At 38.0% G+C, this 23,961-nt stretch overlaps 1 long non-coding RNA gene across 6 annotated transcripts; it reads left to right on the top strand.

Annotated features, from left to right (window-relative positions):
* Nucleotides 1-543: 543 nt before the first annotated feature.
* Nucleotides 544-23,853, top strand: LOC146753828 (uncharacterized). Of its 6 annotated transcripts, none has more exons than XR_014939260.1 (4): nucleotides 544-682; nucleotides 869-1,025; nucleotides 3,304-3,508; nucleotides 22,723-23,853. It is a non-coding gene; the product is annotated as an uncharacterized LOC146753828 (long non-coding RNA). The 6 variants fall into 6 exon arrangements; XR_014939259.1 differs by lacking the exon at nucleotides 22,723-23,853 and adding an exon at nucleotides 6,471-6,724; XR_014939261.1 differs by lacking the exon at nucleotides 22,723-23,853 and adding an exon at nucleotides 6,471-6,724 and having other exon boundaries at nucleotides 547-682; nucleotides 866-1,025.
* The last annotated feature ends 108 nt before the right edge of the window (nucleotides 23,854-23,961 follow it).

The raw sequence follows: 23,961 nt of genomic DNA, 5'->3' as shown, positions 1-23,961 counted from the left end.
CTGTTAATGAGAACCACACCGGTGCTGAAAGCTCTAGCAATGTATGCGTGAGCTCTTGCCAAGCAGCGCTGACATCCCCATAGTCTGAAGTCTAAAAGACACCGGTGGTTTTTTTCCTTCATTTTTTTTTCCCACAAAAATACCTCCAAAGTTCTTAAAACTGGAAGATATGACCAATAACATTCAGACTTAGGAAGAATTCAAGAAAGTGAAATCTTCACGAAGTTTTTTTCCATATCGATAACTTGTTACAGTGTCTCTCAGAACCCGCAAACGCAGATAAGCTGTCAAAGCACCCACGTCGCCTCCACTCCCACTATGCAGCAGAATTGTGTTGTTCTGGGTGTGGTGTGCAGGCCCTGCTGTCATCCTGCAGCACAGGTGGGGGTGCAGTGCACCATGGGGTGAGTGGGGGCAGAAAGCTGCTAGTTGCTTTGTGTACAGACTGTGTTTCAGCTCAGAAGGACTGGTTTTTGTAATGCTGTAATGCCGGGGAAGAAAAAAGAAAGCTGAAGGGTGGAGCTGTGCAGCGGAGGCAGGACAGGGGACGGACAAAAGAGTGGGAGCTATGCAGAAATGGCGAGGAGTGCTAACCAGGAACAGCTGCAAGTTAAGAGATGAGGCAGATCGCGGTGAAAGACAGCAGGGGAGGACACAGCAGTCTAATAGAGGGACAGTGCTGGTGGGTATCCTGCAGAACCTAAAATAAAACAGGAGTTTTGAAACAGGTAGCGTTTTGCTAAGCAAAGGACTGTACATAACACGTGGCTCTTACCTCCTCACATTTGCTCTCTTCCCCCTCTAGTGGCAGATTCGCACAGAAAATAAATATAAGCTCTTCTTTTTCCGTTTGTCATTTTCTTAGTAGAGGTCAGTGTCGTGGTTTTATGATTTTTGGCTGTCGGTATTCCACATCACAGCATCATGTATGCTCTGGAAGTTAAAGAGTTACTGCTCCAGTTCTGGGTACCTGTTCCAGAAAAGAAGAACTTCATCCCCCAGAGGAATCTGCATTCAGAGAAGAGGTAAAATCCCTGGCAAGGTCTTGAGACCAGGCTCTCCTCCCTTCTGCTCATCCTCAACACACATCTCTCCTCAGCATTAAAGTAAGGCCTTCAGCTTTTGAACACTCTCTCATGTTATTCAATTTATTATCTTCAATTCTATTTATATGGTATTATATTGTATTATAGTGTGTTAACTTGCATTCTTACTTAGTACATTAGTTTGTTTCTCCTCAGGTCACCGTCGATGCTTTGTTTTGGGCTTACCTCTCTATCCTTTTCCATTATCCCTTTGCAGGGTGCAGATCTGCAGGTCCCTCTAGTCATGGAGCTGGGCCAAATCAGCCCATAAGCTGTTGGCAGTCAGATATCTAAAATCCAACTTTGCAGTGATCTGTGTGAGATTTTATCTCCAAATATATCTTTTGTAAGAGGAAAATTGTATTTAAATCTATGGTAGGGTAACAGATTTAGAAAGATGATTCCAAGATTTGGGATATGTGTGATTAGGGTTCACAGAGAAGCCTTTGCTCATCTTTTGCTTGATCAAATATATATTTCCTCATTTATTTCATGGCATATTTAATTGATTCTTTGAACAGAGTACCTACGGAGAAGGACAGGACTGTGAACAAACCAGCCATCAGCAGACCTATTTCCCTCTTTAAAAATATCAGGAGTGGTTTGGAGAGATAGTAATGATCAGGTGGCTGAGTCAACACGAGTGCCACAGACAGTCAGACGCGGTGCCCATTTATGTTACAGGGCTTATTTCCCATACTAATTCACCCAGACCAAAGCAGCTACACAGAGCTGGTGAAGGATGGTTTGCTGTTAGGGTTCTTTCCAAGACACAGGTGATCAGACCTGTGGTCACCATGCTCACATTTGGAGCTGAAGTTAATGAAAGCAATGAACTTAAATCTTTCCTCACAAGCATTTTGAGAAGAGCAGTAATGCTTTAAATAAACTACAATTTCCTAGAATATTACTTAAGTTTAAGAAAATTAACAGCTGTGCTGTCTGTTCACTGTTTTGATGGTAGCATCAAGAAACGAGAGTCGACAGCGTAAGATGAGGGTAAAGCTATGCATTGAATCATGTTAAATACTGTCATGGGTGGTGTTGAAAGTAGTACTTGGTCCTATGCTTTAAAGCTCTGTAATAATATGTATGTGCCTGAGGAGACTAATTCAAGTGCTGCTAAAACAGTACCATAATGTATATACATGTATCTTCAGACTTAGGCTTGCAGCTTTTATTTTCCATTTAGAGGAAGATGGGAACTTGGATACTGAGGTTAGGACAGACCCACACAGAAGTGCTTGACAGTCATTGCAGTAGTGTAAAGAAATTTATTATTAAGTGCAGATATGCCTGAAGCTATTAGCAACTGCTGCGGTGAATTTTTTTTAGACATTGGTTTTGAATTTGGGTGCCGTCTGTCTAATCCTACGTTTAACGTTTTATAAAAAAGGAAGGAAGGGAAGAAGGGAGGAAGGGAGGGAGAGAAGATGGGTGGAAGGGAGGAAAGAGGAAAGGGGGGAGAGAAGCACGGAGGAAAATACAAAAATGTTGCATGGATTTAGCTTTTCAAACTACCTTCAACTTCATATCAACTCACAGAACCATAGAATGTCCTGAGCTGGAAGTGACCAACAGAGATCATCAAGACCAAGTCTTATAACTAGGGGGACAAAACTGTCACAGTCATCCCAGTGGTTGATGTTTCAGAGCCACAGAAGCAAACACAAACTGGTCAAGGGCACAGCCACAGGTTCATCTGCACAGCTTTGACTAGGGAAGAAGCCCCTGGTGATGCCTACTCTGCTTTCTTTTTTTTTTACTCCATGCTTTCTTAAAACTTTTGGTATAATAATAAGGAAGGTAGTCCTCAAAAGAAATACAGACCCAGTCATAGCAACTCACTGAGGCAAATGCATGGCACTAATAAGTTATGAGGGTTAGGTATAGGTAAAAACCATCACTGTGAAAAAGGCACCACATCGTTCACAGTAAGCTTTTCATTTTTTTCATCAGATGGTAGCAGCTGAAAACATGCTTGAGAAGGGCTCTTCTGGAGTGCTTTGATACCCAGTAAAAAGGCAGAGCACTCAAATCAGCAGCTGAGGAGTCTCTGCACAGTGTCATTTTCATCAGGGGGGGGAAGAAAAAAGATAACTTTATTCTTAGAACTTCAATAGATTCCCCAAGATTCTGAATGCTCAATTCCAGGCACTACTTAACATGCACCCCTGGATCCATTAGGTCCTGCAGACACTCTGTACCTCTTTTGCAGACTCGAACAAATTATCCTTCAGCTACAGCATGTCTCCTATGAATTGCAAGGGAAATAGCCCAAGAAGCAGCTTCCCTGTTTCAGACATCTACATCCATGCGGAAGAGACAAGGAGGCAGACTATGAAAACCAAGAACAAAAGGCTGTGGCACTCAGGGGATGAGGGATCAGAGAAAGGCTGATGCTGCATCCTGGAAGTCTTGCTGTAAGTAGCCTACGGTAAAAACAACAGTGCAAAGGTAATCAATAGTTCTCGTTTCCTCCAGGTTAAACATAACTGGTTAGATAAAATCACTGTCTGCTGACAAGCTTGGATGAACTTATTTGATCCTGAGTGACCTCTGACAAGGTTCTTCTTTGTTTTACTGTAATGTCAGAAATCAGGGACAAACATTAATCATTAACAAACCTTGCATTAACAAACTGCATCATACTTTCGTAGCATTTCTGTAAGTATTTCTGCTTGCTGCTTTTGCTTCCATGTTCATGCTCAGATGAATCACTACACATACCACAACATATTTAGCTTCAGGCCAATATACATGCGCGCACAACACCCAATTGGGTAACTTCTATACTTGTAACAGTCACAGAATTTCAGGTAGAGAAAAGAATATTCAGTTCTAGGAGGGAAGCTATAATTATTGCTGGTAACATTATTGTAAAAAAACAAAAATCTGTGGAAGTATTTACCAGCAGCAATTTGTTTCCGCACCAAGCTGATGACTTTTAAATCATGAAATTTAGAGAGAGCCTGTTTTTAAATACTTGTAATTTCAGTAACTATATAATTGTGCTTTAAAATCATAATAATTGAACTGGTCAGCAAGTAATCAACAAATTTTGTACTGGAAAACTTCAAGTGATCTCAGGAATTTCTTAAGGAACTTAGAAATCTGGCTAGCTTGGCAGGTTCCCTTTCCCCCCTTTAGCATTTTCTCAATTTTCCCCTTCCCCTTCCTGTCTTCTCTTCCTTTTTCCCTCCTCCTCCCCCCTTAATTTATTTGTTTACTTGTTTATTTACTTATTTAAACAAATAAGCTTTCACATTCCTGTCAAGCTAATTTATTTTCATTTTATGATCACTCAGTGACAGATCGATCACTGTATTTAAATCCAAATGAAAAATCTACCAGAAAACAGTTTTGCAGAGCCTCATTGCCTGGTATTAGTATCATGTAGAAGTACTTACCAGTCTTTGCATTTATTGAAGATGTAAGGCTCCAGACTGCAAAAAATCAATCAGCGTTACAATCAGTCAAGTTATTCTTCTCAAAAATATCAGTAACTACTAAAGCAAAATAAGGCATTCCTTTCAACTACATCAGATTTCTTTTCTTGCTTTTTGTATATGGCTTTTAAACATTGCATTAGATGACGTGATTAAAACAAGGACCAAAGTTATATAAATTTTAAAGAAAGGTATGTGTATTTAAACTCATGACTCTAGAATTAGACTGCACTGGCTTAGTATAGACCTTGATACACTATAACAGAGGGGAGCCCTGGGGAACTGATGAAGCCTCATCTAATTTCAGCTTAAGTCTAGTTGAAAACATGAGTATGGAGGTTGCTTAAACTTCTCTTGGTTTCACAGAATCACAGAATTATCAAGGTTGGAAAAGACCTAGAAGATCATCTAGTCCAACCATTACCAATACTTCCCAGCTAAATCATATTTCTCAACACAACATCCAAACGTTTTTTGAATACTTCCATGGTCGGGGTGACTCCACCACCTGCCTGGGCAGTGCATTCCAATGCCTGACTAACCTTTCCGAGAAGTAATATTTCCTGATGTCCACCCTGAATCTCCCCTGACGCAGCTTAAAACCATTCCCTCTAGTTCTATCACTGATTACACAAGAGAAGAGGCCAACCCCCAGCTCACTACAACCTCCCTTCAGGAAGTTATAGAGAACAATAAGGTCTCCCCTGAGCCTCCTCTTCTCCAGGCTGAACAATCCTAGCTCCCTCATCTGCTCCTCATAAGGCCTGTGCTCCAGACCCCTCACCAGCTTTGTAGTCCTCCTCTGAACACGTTCCAGGGCCTCAATGCCTTTCTTGCAGTGAGGGGCCCAAAACTGAACACAGTACTCGTGGTGTGGCCTCACCAGTGCTGAGTACAGGGGGCCAATTACCTCCCTGTTCCTGCTAGTAACACTGTTTTTGATGCAAGCCAGGATGCCGTTGGCCTTCTTGCCCACCCGGGCACACTGTCGGCTCATGTTCAGCCAAGCATCATTCAGTACATCCAGATCCGTTTCCTCCACACAGTCCTCCAGCCACTCTGCCCCAAGCCTATAGCGCTGCCTGGGGTTGTTGTAGCCAAAGTGCAGGACATGGCATTTGGTCTTGCTGAACCTTATCCCATTTGCTTCGGCCCAGCTCTCCAGCCTGTCCGGATCCCTCTGCAGGGCCTCGCAACCCTGTACGTTTCTGTACTTATAATATACAAACAAGGAATGTAGAACAGTGGAAGCTTCCATTTTATTTGTCCTTTAAACTTTTGTAATGCAAATTTCTGCTTTTGTTTTTTCTTCAAAATCTACTTGCAAAGACTGCGTATCTTTGAAGAAATTTAATGTGATTTGTTGGCATCCTCTTGATAACGCTATCACACTAAAGTGAACTGATGTGGAAATTTGATTTTTATAAGGAAAAATTCTACATTTTACACACTGCACTCACCTCTGATTTTAGACTGTATGATTTTCAATTTATTTAATATATTTAATACATCTTATATATTTACGGTTTTTGTTTTTATTTAACATTTACTTTTTGAAGAGGAAAAAAGTGCTGTGGAACTTCTTTGTTTTATCAAACAATTTTGTTAAATTCTGTAGTTTCAGAATTTTGACACTGTATCTTGGCAGAAAGTTAACATGGAAGCTGTCAGTCCATTACTTTTGTTGTCCTGATAGACCCTAGCCTATTCAATCCATAATTTAATCAATCATATTTATGTATTTCAGGTTTCAGTAAACTGCAAACAGGTAGGAGTAAACAAGGCTAAATGTAAGAGTTCGGACTCTCTCAAACCCATGTAAGGTTTTTTCATTAGTATGACTTGACAGCTGCTAATAATAGTGCAGACTGTTCTCACAGGTCATATTAGAACTGATTGTTCCCTCTCACCACATGCTGTCTGTTACCTCTTCCAGCTTTTTGTGAACCATACAATTCATTTTTCCTAATGGATGACCAGTTTGACCACCAGCTGTAACAAGGTCCTTTTCTTCTGGAGAGCTGTATCCACTATTTTAGCCTTACTGTTGTGGGTTGAATTCCACTGCCAGCACGGATTAATGTGGTCAAACCCACATGAAAACTTTTGAATTTCTTCCACAATAGAAATCGCACAAGGATTGGACAAAACAAAAACATAAATAACAATAAAAATTGTTCAACAAGCTTTTTCACTGATGAGGAAATGAGTCATTAAACAATATATCATCTATTTATTTAATTTTACAAAATGAAGCAATGCTTTCATTCCTTGCTGATTGCAGTTTGATGTCTGCTTTTTCTTTGTTCACTCAGTCTTTTGTTTAGTTATATGGATATTCTCTTGAAAACACTGTAGAATAAAAGCACAAGTAAAGAATGTATCTGCTTCAACTATACTTTCCCCCCACGCCCCCTCAAAATATGTAATGACTCCATATTGAATATAATGTAAATTTGGAGCACAGAAATAATGAAGTCTTTGTTATTAACAAAACATCATTGGTTTTAAAGGTAAAACATAGGCTTAGCTAAGGAAAGTCTACACAAACATTGTAGGACAAAATTTGTCATGGTCTTTCCCAGTGCCACTCAGATCTCACCAGAGGCATTTTGTAATAGTAAGTGTACATCTCCAGAACAGACAGAGGAAGCCTTATGTATCTGCAGATACACTGAATATAATAAATATCATCTCTAGAAAACATGATAAGAAGTCAGTGTTTAATGAAAGATAAAGAATAGGCTGTCACCATGATTATTCTCAGAATTACCCAAAACTTGGAAACCATTCTGGTGACTGCAAATCTTTAAATATTAGCATAGCTTAAAGGGAATAAAGCAACAATTAATAGATGGAGATAATTTTCTGCTTTACCAACATCAAAGCAAAGAGCAACGTCTACATTTTAAGAAGTCATATAGAAACATCAGTTAAAATTTTTAATTAAATAATATCTAATGAATATTCAAAACAAAACAGTGACAAAAATATTCTTCAGAGCATAAGTGTCACACTTGTAAAAAGGCCAGTGATAAGAGTGAGATTAGTGCTTTACTTCAGAAAATGTGTTTTATCATAGTAAGTCTACTAACATAAATCAGTATAAGCCAAGCTAAGTTAGTGTGGAACAAAATATATGTGTTTAATATTTATTGTTGTTTACTGCCTATGAAAACAAATATTCAGTATTGTAGGAATATAGTATGATATATTTTTGGATGATATTCTGGTTCTTATTTTTTCCTTTGATCTCTTTTCAAGTCAGTTGAAATCCATGTCAGAAAAGGGATCTTACAAATCAATGTCACGTTTGAGAAGTACGTTTTTCTCTTGGTTAATCCTTTTAAATGTAAAACGATATATGGGCAACAGTTTACAGTTGTGAAAAATTGCTGTTAGTCTTCAAGGCTGTATACAAAGCTACAAAAAATAATTAGTTAGGTAACTAAATAATTTTTTGAAGAGAAGAAGTTGGGCAGCCCAATCCTTAAAAGTCCGTAAGTTTTAAAAGGAAAACAAAAATGAGTAAAATGTAAAAAGTAACTGATATCATCTGCCTGGGCTTGTGTAAAACTTTTGACACTGTCCTCCATGATATCCTTGTCTCTAAATTGGAGAGGCTTGGATTTGGTAGATGGAACATGTCACAGATAAGGAATCTGCAGCGTGGTTCCATTCAGTGAACTTTGGTCAGCAGTTCTGTGTTGAAGTGGAGACCAACAGCCAGTGGCACTCCTTGTGGGCCAATATTGGCAAATGTACTATCTAACATCTTTGGTGGTGACATGGGTGGTGAGACAGAGTATACGCAAGTTTTCCAGCAGCATCAAGCTACCTTATGCAGTCAATATGCTGGAAGGAAGGAGTGGCATCCAGACAAGACGAGAGGTATGCCAATATGAACTTTATGAAATTCAACAATGCCAAGTTCAAGGCCCTCCCTCTGTGTTGGGGCAATCCTAAGTATAAATGCAGGATGGACAGAAAATGGATTGAGAGCAGTTCAGAGGAGATGGATGTGAAGGTGTTGTTCAATGAGAAACTCAGCATGAACCATCAATCTTGCTTACAGCCCAGAAACCTAAATATATCTTGGGTTATATCAAAAGAGGGGCTTCCAGAATGTTGTAGAAGGTGATTGATCGTTTCTTCTTTTCTCTTGCAAGGCCCCACCTGAAGTACTGCATACAGGTCAGGCATCTCTAGCATATAGATATAGACCTGCTCAGTTTGTTTTTTTGGTTTTTTTTTTAACTCATCTCATAGATGCCCTGAAAATTAATTTCAACTGAACAAACCTGGCACTATTCACTAGTGAAGAGGATGAACACTGTCTCCACCAGTTCCAGCACAGCCTATAAACAGGAGAGCTTTACACAATGACTGACTTGCTGCTCTAGGCTGTTTGATGTTGAAAGAAGTATGGCAGTCACTATCTCTGGTTGAAATTTCAACAGGAAATTTTGCTTTAAATGTACGTGTTCATTTTCACATGCAACATATTGCACTTAAGACAACAATGATGTAGGGAAAAAAAATACATTAACAAGATGAAAATACTACTACACATTGGAAAACACAAATAATATGCATTGTCTTGTAGAATAACTTGCAACTACTCCCCCTTCCCCAGCATACTTTTGTGTTCAGAGTGATTATAAAGAAATCTGTAAGATGCTGAAGTGTTAATTAATGAGAGAGAGAATGAATGAATAAGCAAATGAACAAACTTGGAGTTTATTGAGTCTTGTAACATGTCGTAACTTGTTTGTATGACACAGTACATGACCTACATCTTACAGTACCACAATACTAGGTTGCATTATTCCCCTTTTTCATGTCACAATTCAGAAAGAAGTAAAAAGAACTTACAGCAAGATTTATACTACTCTGGTTAGAACAGCCCCACAATTCCTGTGGGAGAAAAGTAAAGAAAGAATTTTGCAACACAGAGTCCAACAGTTAGAGTACCTCTAAGTTTTTGTTTGAAAGCAAAAAAGAAAAAAAGAAGAAGGAAAACGAGTAAATGTAGAGAATGAAAAGAAGTTCTGCTGGCAGCAGGACAAATAAGACTTTTTTGTCTGTTTTTTTTTTTTCTTTCATAACAAGTAAATTAATAAAGGACAAGCACCGTTTTCCAGTGTTAGCATTTATTAGTCTATCTTTCCTATGGAGAACCTTGTATATATAAACAGGAGATAAGCTCTATGAACTTCAGGGGAACCTTAATTAGATGCCTGTCTTCTACCCAATTGCCTGGTTTTATTAATTTTGTAGGACTTTAATGTTATTTTAATCTTTGTTTCCTTGCTGAACTTGATCAATGTTTGCAAGTATTTCTAAGCATTATACAAATGTGAGGACAAGTAACCTTGTAATTATAGAAATTTATTTTTCCTTGAAAAACTGGCTAAAAAGGGAAAAGTACATTTTTTGAGGAAATATGATTCTGTGCTATGTAAAGATTTAATAAGCGTAGTGTCCTCCACCACCATCGCACAACAGATTGAAAAGAATAACTAATATAGAAATGTTCACTATCGAGCACTTCAACTGTCCTCAACTCCAGTAGTCCTCAGTCAGTTCATTATCAAATAGCATTAAACACAAGTCACTAAGTAGTTATGATAACAACCTGACACTGTATCTCATCTTTTCTGTTGGTGGTGTTGCATTTCCTTTCTCAGTGATTAATTAGCTCCTTAGCTTTTTCATCTTTCTTTCTACTGTGAGCAAAAATGTGTGAATGATGGGGAGGAAATTATCTCTCAATCTCATCTCTGCTGGAAGCAACAGGGAGAGGATTGAATTCTATAGCTTTTTCTTCACAGCATGCTAACTGCATCACAGGTAATCACATGCTTGTCAACATGACCATGTCTGCTCCATGACCACACTGCCAATGTCAGTAAGACTCAATTGGCACTCACCGTGGTGATGACAAGTAATGCAGGTGTCTAATCTGCATACAAAAGTTCACACAATCATTTTATTATTGCATTTGTAACTCTTGCATTTAATGTGCATGTTTATGCTTGTCTCTAAGAAGGAAGCAGTTCAAGTCGACAAGAGTAAGGTTACTCTGGTTGAGATTATGGATCTTTGCCTCTATCACTATTGGGATAATAACTATTAGGAAAATAATACCTCTGATTTTCACAAGTGATGTAAGTTATTAAATTGCACAATAGTGAGAGAATGTAACTTCAACAGTTGTATAGGACAAGCTTACATGAGAACACATTGGAAGGGGTTGGTGGCTTGTGATCGGATTGTAGATAACCATTAAATGAATATTTACACTTCTGCAATTAATTTTTATGCCAGTAACACTATGTCTGAGTTATGGGGTCCCATGCAGTATTTTGGTGCTTTTGGTTAGAACAGAATTATAAAACCGTAGAATGACCTGGGTTGAAAAGGACCGCAATGGTCATCCAGTTTCAACCTCCCTGCTATGTGTAGGGTCACCAGCCACTAGACAGGGCTTCCTAGATCCACATCCACAACCTCCTTGGGCAACCTGTCCCAGTACTTCACCACACTCTGCATGAAAAAAAAAACCTGCTAATATCTAACCTAAGCCTCCCCTATCCCAGGTTAAAACCATCCCCTCTTGTCCTATCACTATCCACTCTTGTAAGCAGTTGTTCCCCCCTGTTTTTATGCTCCCTTCAAACTGTGTGTATTATGGGCTGTGACTATTCTGTTGTATTTGCTTTGCAGTTTATATGCCTTACAGACCATGGACAACTTTCTCTTTTTGATGAAATTCAGTGATGCCAAGAAAAGGAATATGTTATTTGTAGCAATTGGATGGAAGTGTATGATTTGTAAATTAATAGCTATATGAATCATTAATATTTTTTTCTCTTTTTATACTGTTTTATTAAGGGTAAATGATGCAGCAGAGTATTCTTTTATCAGTCTGAGTATTTTGTAGCATAGTGTAGAGGTAATCTTGGAATTTCACTTTTTAGTTTAAAATCAATGCTTTTATTAGTATTTAAAGTGGTTTTAATCTGTTACTTCAGCTGCATGAGCACTAAATTAACAAGGTGAATACCTGAGATTCTTTTGTATTTAGAAAATGGAAAGATTTTAATTCCTTCTATAAGAAACTATAAGTAATCTGCCACTATCTTATGTCAAATAATATAGTTGTAATCTCCCATGGTTTGTGTTCATATATTTTATCTGTTTTGTTTGCTTTGATAGCATTTGCTGAATGTTTTGTTCTTTTGTTTTAATCCAGGAAGCAGGAAAGTGATGAATCTGGAACTAGTAATGTGCTACTAGCTTTGAAGTCCTTATGACCTAGTAAAAAGAGCCTCTCTTTTTACTGTCATCAGAGAAGTTTGCAGGGATTCCACTTTTAAAACAAACAAACATCTATTAGTTAAGAAGGTATGGCCTTATTCCAGAATTGCTTTCCCCTTTAAGCTGAGGCAGCAAAGCCTGGCTATGTACTGTATTTCTTGACAGAACAGTTTTATTTACCTGCTTTTTAAGACACATCCTCCATTTGCATTTTGCATTTACTTTTTGTGGGTGCTAATGATAACCAGTATGTTAACTGATATTTACGGGCTAGCCTCTCCACCTCTACTTAGTTTCAAAAGGGTGGTAATTATACTTTCCTGGATATATTTCACACAGCAAAGGACAACAGGTTTCCCGTGTTACATTTTAAGTCTGCCCAAGTCTGCACAGATGTTAACAGAGTCACTCTTTTGTTTACACAGTTCCTGAATTCTCATAACCTGTTCTGTGCTGAGGCACTAGAAACCACAATGGTACACAGACCATGCAATCAAGCAATGAAGGAAGCTTATACCTGATGAAACAAATATTAATTGGTTTTCAGGCAGATGTGTTCTGTATCTGACAGTCCTTTTGACTGTAGAATGCTTGCATTGATGTAAGAAAGAGAACAAGGTTTATATTGGTTTAAGCTGAATATCAAACTACACTTTAAACTGTAAGGCACTTTAACTGGCAAACAAACAAGGGCTAAAGGGAAAGATGATGGCTAATGAAAAGCCATTGATAATTTTGTTCTTCTGAAACATCCTGTCACAGCAGATCTGAGTCATTCACTGGACAGCTTCTGCTTTTTTGGGACAACTTTTCCAGGAAACAATGCAAATTTTGAAGCTGTCATAATGGTTGAACAGAGCAATATATTTCTGAATTATTAGTTTTTCTTCAAAAGAAATAGAATACACTGAAAAACTTCCAAAATAAATTGAGGGAAGCTGAGTATCACATTGGACAACAGAATTTTCTGATTACACAGCATTTATGCATTATGCAGTTTTAAAAGTAATTAAGTAATTAACCAAAAAATACAGAACTTTGTGAAACTGAGGGAAACTACATTACCTATTTGAAAGGACTTCAGTCCTAGAATGCAATTAAATATTCAAAACACATTAAAAATAATCAAATTCTGGTAGAAATAGAAACAGATTATTTTGCTCTCTGCCTTGCAACAGAGAAACAGAAACTGATTATTTCTCTTTCCACCTTACAGCTGAAAGACCAGCTCCTAATCTTGGCCCTAGGCCACGCTTGTGAAAATATTCTGAAGCCATTCAGAAGAGACAAATAAGAAGAGATAAACATGACAAATCTCAGGAACACTTTTCCTTTTGTCACTGTTTTTGGAGTGATGTGTCAATAGAAACAAAAGTTTCAAATTGGATTACTGCTACCTACTGGCAGAGATTAGGTAAAACGTTAAGAGAACTGGGTTTATTGAGTAATAACCTTCAATTTTGTGAAAGAAACAAGCTCTACAGCTCTTTTTTATTTAATTAATAAGTCATCAAGTTACAACTGAACTATGAGTATAACTCAAAACACTTCTTTAGGTAATGTATACGAGTCTGTACAGAGGCTCTTGCTGCCTTTGGCATTATCTAGTACCCAAATGAATAAACAGCTGCCAAAACATTAGTATTTCCCCATAGGGGAGAAAAAGAAAAAAAGAAAAAGCAAAAAAAAAAAAAAAAAGAATGAAAGAGTAAAGCTTTGATCTAGATTTGGCTGCAGATTGAATACAGCTGTGACCACAGCAGTTTTCAATTTCTTTTTTATTACCTCCGAGTTCTGACAAATGACTGCATGCATTCCTTGTATACACAATAGTAGTTTCCATCCTCTTCTTTCTTTGACTTCTTTTTTTTAATGTAAATAAACCAGAGGACTTTAATATTATTCAAAATCTAGACAAATAAAGCAGAGTGAACTTCTTCAAGATCTGCAGTTAACATACAATGTTTGACTGAAACGCTATTTTTAATTCAATAAAAATTTCAGAAATAGTTGCAAAACAAAACTATTTTTCTGACAGAGAAGGAACTTGCCATTTATCTAGAAATGTGTACATATATATTTATAAATGTTATCTAAGATGCAGTCAGTCAGCAGAACAGTACATAGCTATTTGGCAATTAGAAAGCTATACATTAAAATACAGTTCATAATAGCTTTTATGTTGCTAATAGAGAAGGTAGTGTAAGAGAAATATTTTAGGGAACATTTCCAGTTTGAAAAATGAAGTTTGGATAAGTAAGACTATCAGTGGTCTTTTTAAGTTAATACTTCATGACTCTTCTATGGGCTTTTCTGCATTTCAGTTAGTCTGGACCTGGATTTGCTCAGTAGGATTAAATGTCACAGTTGCATTGCATTTCTATAGTGATATTCATGCTGAGTTATGGTTTTTTAGGTATTCTGACAAGATGAATTGGAATCCTGCTACCTCCTTACTAGTAATAATGGACAATTATCTGATCCAGACAGGGAGATGTCCTTAAAAAGGTGCTTGTGGGAGAGAATGTTAAAGTTGTAAACGCAAATGATGTTGAGAGCAAGAGTTAAATGATTGGAAATGTCTCTAGATATGGTAAAATGGAATTTGAGTACCTATGATGGAGAAGTGTCTGCTTCATGAATATAGACAGCTTATTTTCTTTAAAGTCCTTTTTTCACCTTCTTCTCAAAATGATAGCTGTATTCGTTGTCTTGTTTGAACTTGGATATTTATTTTCATTTTAACATGGGCCTTGGTAGGAGTTGAAAATAAGATTTATTTTGCAGAGTTGTTTGCTGAGTAGTTATCTTCTCTTATACTGTCAAACTGGGTTGGAAAGACAGATCCTGAGTGCTCAAGGAGATCTTGCATCTTTTAGAACAACAGACTTAAATGTCAAGAATGCACTATTGATCAAAATATCAGCAGGCTGACAACACAGCAGCCAGACAATGCAGCAGCCACTTGACAATAGAGAAAAAAAATTACTCCTGCCCAAGTTATGTAAAGCCCTTCATCAGATTTTCAGTCTTCCTAGAAGTATACTTATCATCCAGCTCTGGCAGACAATAAGAAGTGCTATGAATAAACTTACTGTCAGTTGCAATTATGCTTTTCTCGGACTATTAAAAAGCAGGCAGCAGTCTGGCAGAAGCCAGTCTCCAACATCTTGATAACCTGACCAAACTGTCTAAGAACTAAAGGCTGGCCATCAAGGCTAAAAACTGACATGTTTCTACATGAGTTCAATTGCTGATATATTACTCAGCATGCCACTATGAATCATGACCAGAAATGCAGCAGCTCCATTCCTAGGGCTTCCCTTGGCCTCCTGGCTGACCAGTTGTGACTGCTACACACCTCCACCTTCAGCTCCTTTCATGTCTTTCTCATAAGCCACCTCAGAACCTGTTTTACAATAATAAATTTTTGTGATTACTGGCAGCTTGCTTGGGTGCCGAGCACATTCCTGCCTTGCCTTGGGCTTATCTTTTTCTACTTGACCAGTGTCTTTTGTGATGATAGCCCTTACTTCCAGACTGTATCAGCCTAATCAGACCAGTTTGTGTGGATATGATAATTTATGATAATTTAACATCTACTGCAAACACTGAGAATCTTCCACTCTTAATTAACACTTTCCATACAACTTTCATTTAAATAAAAATAAAACGTTTTCGTTCATCCTGAAACATACTCAGATGTATGTTTTCCGAAGCAGTAATTTCCTTTTTAATGGTACAATATCATGCTCAAATCATCCTCTTTAAGCTTACTTTGGACACAGAGCATAACATTGGCATATCTCAGGTTGCTCAAAGTCAGCAAGCATATTGATTATCTTACTGCCAGCCTGGGAGCTGGAGTTTCCCCTGTGCCTCAGAAATGCTATGAAATGCAATCTCACAGTAATAGGATGATGGATATTTTCTGTAATAATGACTGTCCTAGGCAGAAGCTGTCTTCAGCCATCCTTCTCTCTTCCAGAGACACATGTCACTCCTTGCAGTGAGTCATCTGATAGTTACATTTTAGTCTGAAAATCCTGACTATTCCTAATGCTACCATTCTGCAAATAGAACCAGTCTCTCAGTATATGAGAGACAGTTCCATTGATCAATGTGGCATACATGTTACTAGCAGCAAGAGACATTAAAGAAGATAAATGACTCTAAAAAGAATGGAAACAGAGGGACTTCTTGGAATTTTGCCCAGGTGCTCTGACAGAATTGTCAGTGCTAGGCTATACATTACAACCATTTTAAAAGACAAAGAAGAGGACCCACAGGTTACTGTACTGTATGTCCTCCTAGGAGACACAAAGATATTCTTGCCCAAAGCCATGTATCTTTTGCTATGTTCCATTTCTGCTAGGGCCTGATTAATCTGGGAGAGATAACCAGCTCTGATTACACTCTATTAGAAGAATGATGCTGGCTTCATCAAATCTGCTGGTAAAACCTCCTACACAGCAAATAAGCTTTTCTTAGTCTGTAGTGAATTATTCAAGCAGCGCTGGAAAATGAACTTGAGAAAAAATATAATAATTTAGCATTCTTTGCACTTTTCTCCAACATTGGAGTTGGTTGATCTGAAGAAAAAGGTGCAATTTTTAGGCTGTTGACAAATGCCCTATGTATTTTTCATTTGTTGTGCAGTGTTCCTTCTGGGATCACCTATTTGATGAATCTAAACGGGTCTTAAGTTTGCCTTTACAAAAGCGCTGCTGTTAAAAGCAAAGCTGATTCACACTTTACTCAACATCTAAGCAGCTTTCTAAGGAGATATGTATTATCATCCATGTAATTCTAAGAGGCTGAGTTTGAAACAGCAAGACTTGTCAGTGAAAAAGCGATACAGGATGAAAGTCAAGACTAGTATTTAAGGTATGGGGAGGCTGTAGAGAAAAAGTTAGAAGAGGACTGTTTCACATTTGCATTCATAGACTAACCACAATCCTCTACACCTGTACTTTCCCTGTAGCAGAATAAATCATGATTGATATTAAACTTTTGTACTTCTGAATTCTGAAAACCACACTGTGCTTCAAAAGGTCAGCAGAAATGGCAGTTGTGATTCAGACTTTTGGATGTTATCCAGATACAGCAACTTTAAACAATATCATAGCATATTGCATTGACCTGTGTTATGTCTGTATGTTTTCTAGCTTTTGCATAATGAATTGCATTTACCTTGTCCATCTGTTTTCCTTGTCTTGTTATAAAGTACAATTTACCAAGGGAGTAGATAGTTAAAGAAAGGCCCGCTCAGTACTTTCTAAATAAGGTAGGTTTCCATGGATGGAATAATGAAACCTCCATCAGATTTCATGAGTCTGAAGCAAAAAATACAGTTGTTTGGGTTGCTGATCTACTGAACATGAGAAACTTTGACAGGCATCTTATCTACTAAATAATGAAATGAAAATGAGAAAACCTTTGTTTATGATTTTCTTTAAAATGTATTCTTGCTTGCAATACTAGTAATATTGTCCGTTTTGAAATTGTTTTCTTTAAAAATAATTCATTGTGCATAACATAAATAATGAATACTTATCACAAGAATCTAAGCAGATAGCCAAAAATTCTCTATTGTTTCTATGAATTTTTACTACCAGTTTCCCTGATATAACTTATGCTGCCTTCCAGTACTTAGAGGGAGTTTATAGACAGGAGGAACAGTGACTTTTTATACAAGCAGATGGTGATAGGGCAAGGAGAAATGATTTTAAACTAAAAGAGGGGGGATTTAGATTAGATGTTAAGAAGCTCCTCTAGGCCAAATGATCCAAGGGACTTCAGCTGCTCCTCACACATCTTTCCACCAATACCTGTCACTATCTTTAGACACTCTCTAATAGTTTTATGTCCATGTATTGTGGCATCCAAACCCACACCCAGTGCCCCAGGTGAGGCTAAGCAGTGCAGAGCAGTGTGGGACAGCCTTTCCCTCACCAGCTGGCAGTGCCAGGCCTGGTGCACCCCAGGGTACTGTTGACCCTTTGGGCTGCCACAGCACTGTACTGGCTCAGTTCCAATTTGCCATCAGCCAGAGCACCAAGATCCCTTTCCACAGGGCTGCTTTCCAGCCTCTCCTCCCCCTGTCCTTATGCATAGCCATGGCAGATGCTGCCTACCCTCTGTGAGTCTGCATGGCCTTGAGCAATGAGCATGTGCTGTGTGCTGGCTTCAGATAAGCAGAATGCCATAAAACATAACTAATGAGCAAGTACGCATGGGATTGTCTCAAAACCACATGCCACTTTCCAGTCTCCTTCTAGCAGCACCAGATGCTTGAGCCATTTTCCATACAGAGCAGGCTCAGCAAATGAGCATAAGGACCCTTTCACAGCTCCAGTTGAGCCCTATCTGTTATGTTTATCTGTGCTTCTATACCTCTTTTCCTACACTGTTGGCCACAGGCTGTACTCGTGAGGATGAGCTGGATCAATTAGTGTGGATCAGAATATTTCCTGTGCTGGGAAGTATTGAGATCTTCCTGCCTACCCTCTCTTTACACTGCAATTATTATGACAAGGGAAGAAGGACTCTGTATTTTGCCATGGCAGTTTTGTGTTGCAGTGCAGCTAAGTCTTTGTCATCAAGCACTACAAGGGCAGGAAGATCAAGTTCTGTTTGCAACTGCTGAAGAGACTAATCATGTTGCAAGTATGATTTCATCCAGAACGATTCGTTCTTCACTAATGAAGATTTATCCTCTTTAATTTGAATTTCACATCATGTTTATGCCATTTTCTTTTATTTTCTGGTTTAAATTAACACATATTTTGTGTCAGCATTAATTAATGAGAAAAACAGACTAAATAGTATCAAACATTTCTTTAAATTTTATGATAAAAATAATTTTTAATCAAGTATAAAGATAAAAGTTACTAAGATGAGTCACATCAAAATTTAAATTCACTGGAATTAAAAATTTTACTGACAAAATATGTTATTGTCTTTCAGTACTCTGTAACACGGTACCTACTAACTGTATTTCTTTACTATGATTTCATCTCCATTCTATGGGCAAGTGGCACCAAACTTCTTTAGACTCAATTCTTCCAGTTTTGTACAAAACCTTCCACTATCTTTAGAAAAGAGTTTGTTTTATTTTACGTGTTTCTGATGTTACTTCAAAATTACTCTTTGATCTGTCTCCCCTTTCTCAGCATTCATACTGAAAGTGTAAAGGTATTTTCTCTTGATCATTCCCTGCTTTTCCCTGAAAACACAAAGCTGCCAATATACCATGTTCCAATACTGAATGCCTCAGTGCATTGTGCACTAGCACTACTTGAAGATCCATTCTACATATGCTGGTCTATTTGTCTTATTTCTTCAGACAGTTCTTCAATCTCACTTCCAGATACTGAAATTTGAGATAAGTCCCTACACAACAATATAGATGACTTAATCAAACTATGGATCCAGGACACATACTCAGTAAAAATGAATTCACCTGGATTCACATGGCTCTAAACACCTGTCACAACAGGAGTGTATTCCAGTCTACTGTATTCTTATACTAATTATGAGTGTGCATGGTAAGGATAATGAAAGTGAGACACATAATGAGCCCAGCAGAAATGAGTTACCCTTTAAAAACTTCCCTTCTGCCTCTCCCTTCCTGTATCTTTTATTCACGTCTGTCAGTCCTGCCAGTCCTCACTCACACTTGTGTCAGCCACAGAGCTGCCACTGGGGCCCACAGGGAGCAGAGCTGGGCCTGAGCATCAGACACCTCCACAGTAGCCAGCACTTGAGCAGTCTCAGGCAGGTTGGTTATCCAGAATGTTGTTCATCCTCAGGGTGAAAAGCAATTTTTGTGAATTTTCTACATGGAGCAGCAGAGTTAACAGTGTTGCCTGCCCTTGTCTGACAGAGTTAGAGCCAATTCCCTTGCTTAGAGTGAATGTGCTGGGTCAATTGCTTTTGGGATCAGGTCAAAGAACTAGTACTATAGTACTATACTCCTGTTTGTTATCCAGCATCAGAAATCTGGCAGATTAACATGGTAGTACATTCTCATCTGTCTTTATCACTTACTTCTGAAGCAATCAAGTACTTAAAATTAAATCACAAATTTGTATGAATTTGAACGTGCCGCAGGTGTAGTATAACTTTTGTTCTTTTCGAAAAGGTTTATTTTTACAGCTCTGTTTCTCCAAAGAATGATCCATTTTTCTTCCTTATTTCTATCACAATTCACTGCTTTTACATAAAACAAAATATTTAAAATGCCTTCCACTGACATCAGTAGTAGCAAGTAAGAAGGTTTATTTCCCTTTTCTTCTTTTATTTTGTTTTTCTTTGTCTGATTAATTGAAGTACAGGAGGGCTGAAATCAGATCATCTTAAAAAATCAACCACATCTAATATTTTTCAGTTTCGGCCTGCTTGTAAAACCGAAGGCTTTTACACTTCTGCCCTTTAAGGCTAGTTCTCCAAACAGCAGAAAGACCAGACGGTGTTGTTTTAACAAAGATAAGGTTGCATTTCTGTTTGTTTAAATTTCTGCTTCCCTGCCAATTAAATGAGAGAGTACCTGCTGACACAGGACATTTCTCATATTTAAAAATATCCAAGTAAGATGATACCGAAGTAGATGAGCATATTGAGGAGAGGAAGGACAGACTGGGTTTTTCTTTCACAGATTAGCAGAAATGGATCAACTCTTTTGTCTGACTCAACACTTCAAATAATGAATTGAAAGCAGGCCAACAAAACACTGACGCTTGACTCGTGAGCAGAGGTTTGTTTTCCTGTCCAGAAGCGCAAAGCTGCCAGCAGGCTGTACAACATGCAGGCTGGGAGCTTGTGGAAGGAGGTCAGGGAGGTGGCTTATTTCCCCCCTTGCCCCCTTGACAGGCCAGCCTTACTGTCCAAGCATCCAGCAAAAGGGGTAATGAAGAGCTGGGCTTTTTGCAGCAGGACATGTGAGCTGAAGCAGCCTCAGAGAGGGGCATGACCTCTTGTGAGGGCTGGGCGGGCCGCAGAGCACAGGAGCAGGAGGAGGCCATAAGACCTCCCTTAAGTTATGGTAGCTGGCTTGTGTCACTTTGTCCTTGGACGTGGAACACCAGCTGTGCAGCAGCACTGTTTCCTCATGTTTGTCTAGAGGATGAGTTATCTTCTGACTTTCTTTGTCACTGGAAGGTACACATATAAATCAAATATTCTTTAATGGGTCAGTTGGAATTGACACAGGTGCTTATCTAGTGCATAGCAAAGTGAGGCTTCTAAAAGTTATTAAGTATGAACGATAACAACTGCTTAGTGCAGTGAATTTCTTCTAGCTCACCAGCAAACATGAAGCTTGTGGATTCAGGAGTTAGAAATTTTGGTGAGCACACTAGGAATATTCTGTCCTTTAGCTAGATTGAGCTATTTAATCATCTTTGTAAGATCAAAACCTTTGTGGAAGTTTGAGGGCAAATCAATCTCTCAGTGCTGCTGGAAGAGAAACAAAAGGAAACAAAATAGAGACCTAAGCTCCTCAGTTCCACGTTTTTTGTTCATACCTTGCTTTAATGTAGTTTGTGGGACATGATTTAGACCCATGTCCTTCATGTATTTTCAAAAGAACTGCGGAGACCAGAAAACGAGCATGTGTAACTGCAGAAGTACACTCTTCATTGCCATCAATCTTTTTTACAGTGTTTGTTTGCTCCAGGTTCTGAACCTTGTATGATTTTAGTCCATATAAACTAGGATTGTTTTGAGAACCCCTTTTGTTTCATTATCTTACAAGTCTCCACGCTAAGCTGAATGAGACACTTTATCAGCCCCAAGCCTAATCTGTCTGATAGTTTTTTAACAGTTGGTTCTCTCCATTTTACTGGTCTAACCCAGTTCAGCATTATCAGCAAACCTAGATATGTTTGAAATCACATGCTGCCTTCAAGGTCATTTATGTCCACAAAGAAACCTGCAATAAAAGAATAACAATAAGGTAGAATAAAAGCAATGAAATTCACTTACAGCTGAAAAGTACCTTGTATGTCCTACAAAAAAAGAAGTAAAATACAATACCATATAAAGCTGCTCAAGTAGCACTTTGTGGTGCTTAATTTAAAAAGGGTATGTGGTACTTTTCAGTCTTGTTTGTGATAGTCCTTACTCTTATTTTTTCTCTCATGTGTCTGGAAAACACATTTTCATAACAGAAGACAGCTGGGAGAACTTGACTGTGTAGCTTTTTTATGATGAAATCTAAGAGGTCCAATTTGAAAAAAAACAACAACAACAACAACAACAGCAACAACAGACAATACTAAATCCTCCTCTTTGCTGCATTTATTTTCCTTTTCCTGCATGGTAGACCTGAAAGGAAAAAGTAGTGGAAACTAGCCAGGCTGCGGGGAGAAGTAGTCAAAATGAGAGAGCATTCAGGGAGATAAATATTAAAGATGAATATATTTTCACCTTGAAGAATGGATCCCAAATTGAGACATATTTCTATGAAAAAGGAAACCTTCCAAGCAGGGGATGGGTGTCCAGAGAAATAGCTGTAACAGTGCACTCCTGAAGTGACTGTCCCACTTGTTTTATACATTTCTTATTCTAAGTGCACCCTTTAGGAAAAATAATAATGTGTGTGTGCAGAAGTATTGTTCAGTGAGAATTAATTTTATACCTAAGCATCTTTCAAAAGCAAATTGTCACACAATCTCTTCTAAAATATATGTACTAAAACAAGCAAACAGTCAAGTTAAATTAATTCCCCTTTTAAAAAATGTTTCTGATGAATGAAAATGAAATACTAAGAGCACTGCTTCTTGCACAGCACAGCCTTTTCTATAGTATCTCTCTGCCAGGTGATATTTATGACCACTCTTTCTCACTTTTCTGTCTTCCAGTGTCTCCCACAGCTGCAGCTTTCCTTCACTTCTCAGCTTGAGCCGTCACAGGGGTGAGCGGCCTTGCTTTGGGATCAGCAAGAGAGACTGGCAAGAGCTAACTCAGCTTGTTCTTCCTTTCCATGTTGTATTCTGATTTTTGTTGACTATGATGATGCTCTTAAGCACAGAAACAAGTGCCTTAATGAAATACAGATAGACATTTGTCACTAAGTCGGAAAGATAATCAAAGTATTCAAGCACAACCGTACTACACCCTTTTTCCTCTTCAGGAATTTGTAATGAGTGTTCATTAATAAATTACTGCCTAGTGGTACATGAACAGATGTGCCAATGCAGACTGCTATATCTACATAGAATATAATCATATTCTGCACAGATCTCAAAATCTGCATTAGTACATCCCTGCTCAGATCTGAAGCTTTTCTTTCTTTTCTTTTTATGTTGGGTGTATAGACTGTGTCAGTGTTTCTATTATTTTCAAGACACTGCAGTCAAGTCCCCAGGCTTGTCATTTTCTTAGCTTTCTCAGTTTTAATTAAACAAAGTAACTACTGTAGCCCACCTATACCTCTTTGCAATGGATCATTTGCACTGTACTCTACCTTGTACACAGGGAGTGTCCTGTGCTATAACCTTCCTAACTGTTTGTCTTTGCTCTTTCCTAAAATTAAGCTCATAAAAAATCCATACTGTTGCCTCTACAGAATAATAGAAAACTGCAAATGATTATTCAACTTGATTTTCTCTTCCCTCTGTGAGGTGGACAGAAGAGAGGATTTAAGCCTTAATATGTTATGTAGTGAGATACAGAGCAAACAAACAAAAACAAACAAGAAACCCCACACAGAATTAGCTGTTTGACTACAGAAGTGAATATGTGTATATATATTTCCAAGGTTCTGTGGGCGTGTGCCCACTTCTTTCTGAGCGGAATCCTAAAGAATTAATATTAAAAATAGAAGCAATCACTTGCCAATATGAAGTTCAGACCCAAGTACTACTTTGTAATAGTAAACCATAGTTTTTATATCTTTTCTGAAACACAAAATAATCTGCAGTTAAGTGTTTTTCTAGGTATTACACATATATTTTCATTGCCTGGGTTAATAAAGGAATATTTATATTAAATGAGTCTCATTCTGGTCTTGTTGTTTTATCCCAGTCTGCAGCCAAATTCTAAAGTATACAAATAAATTCTTTTTTCTTTCTTTTTTTTCTTTTTAAATATCCAATGAG

This window comes from Coturnix japonica, chromosome Z (genome assembly GCF_054131305.1).
Source record: "Coturnix japonica strain WE chromosome Z, WE-NBRP24, whole genome shotgun sequence".
In the NCBI taxonomy this organism is placed as follows: Eukaryota; Metazoa; Chordata; class Aves; order Galliformes; family Phasianidae; genus Coturnix; species Coturnix japonica.
Note: the sequence above shows the minus strand (reverse complement) of the source record. Positions and strands in the feature narration are given on the sequence as shown.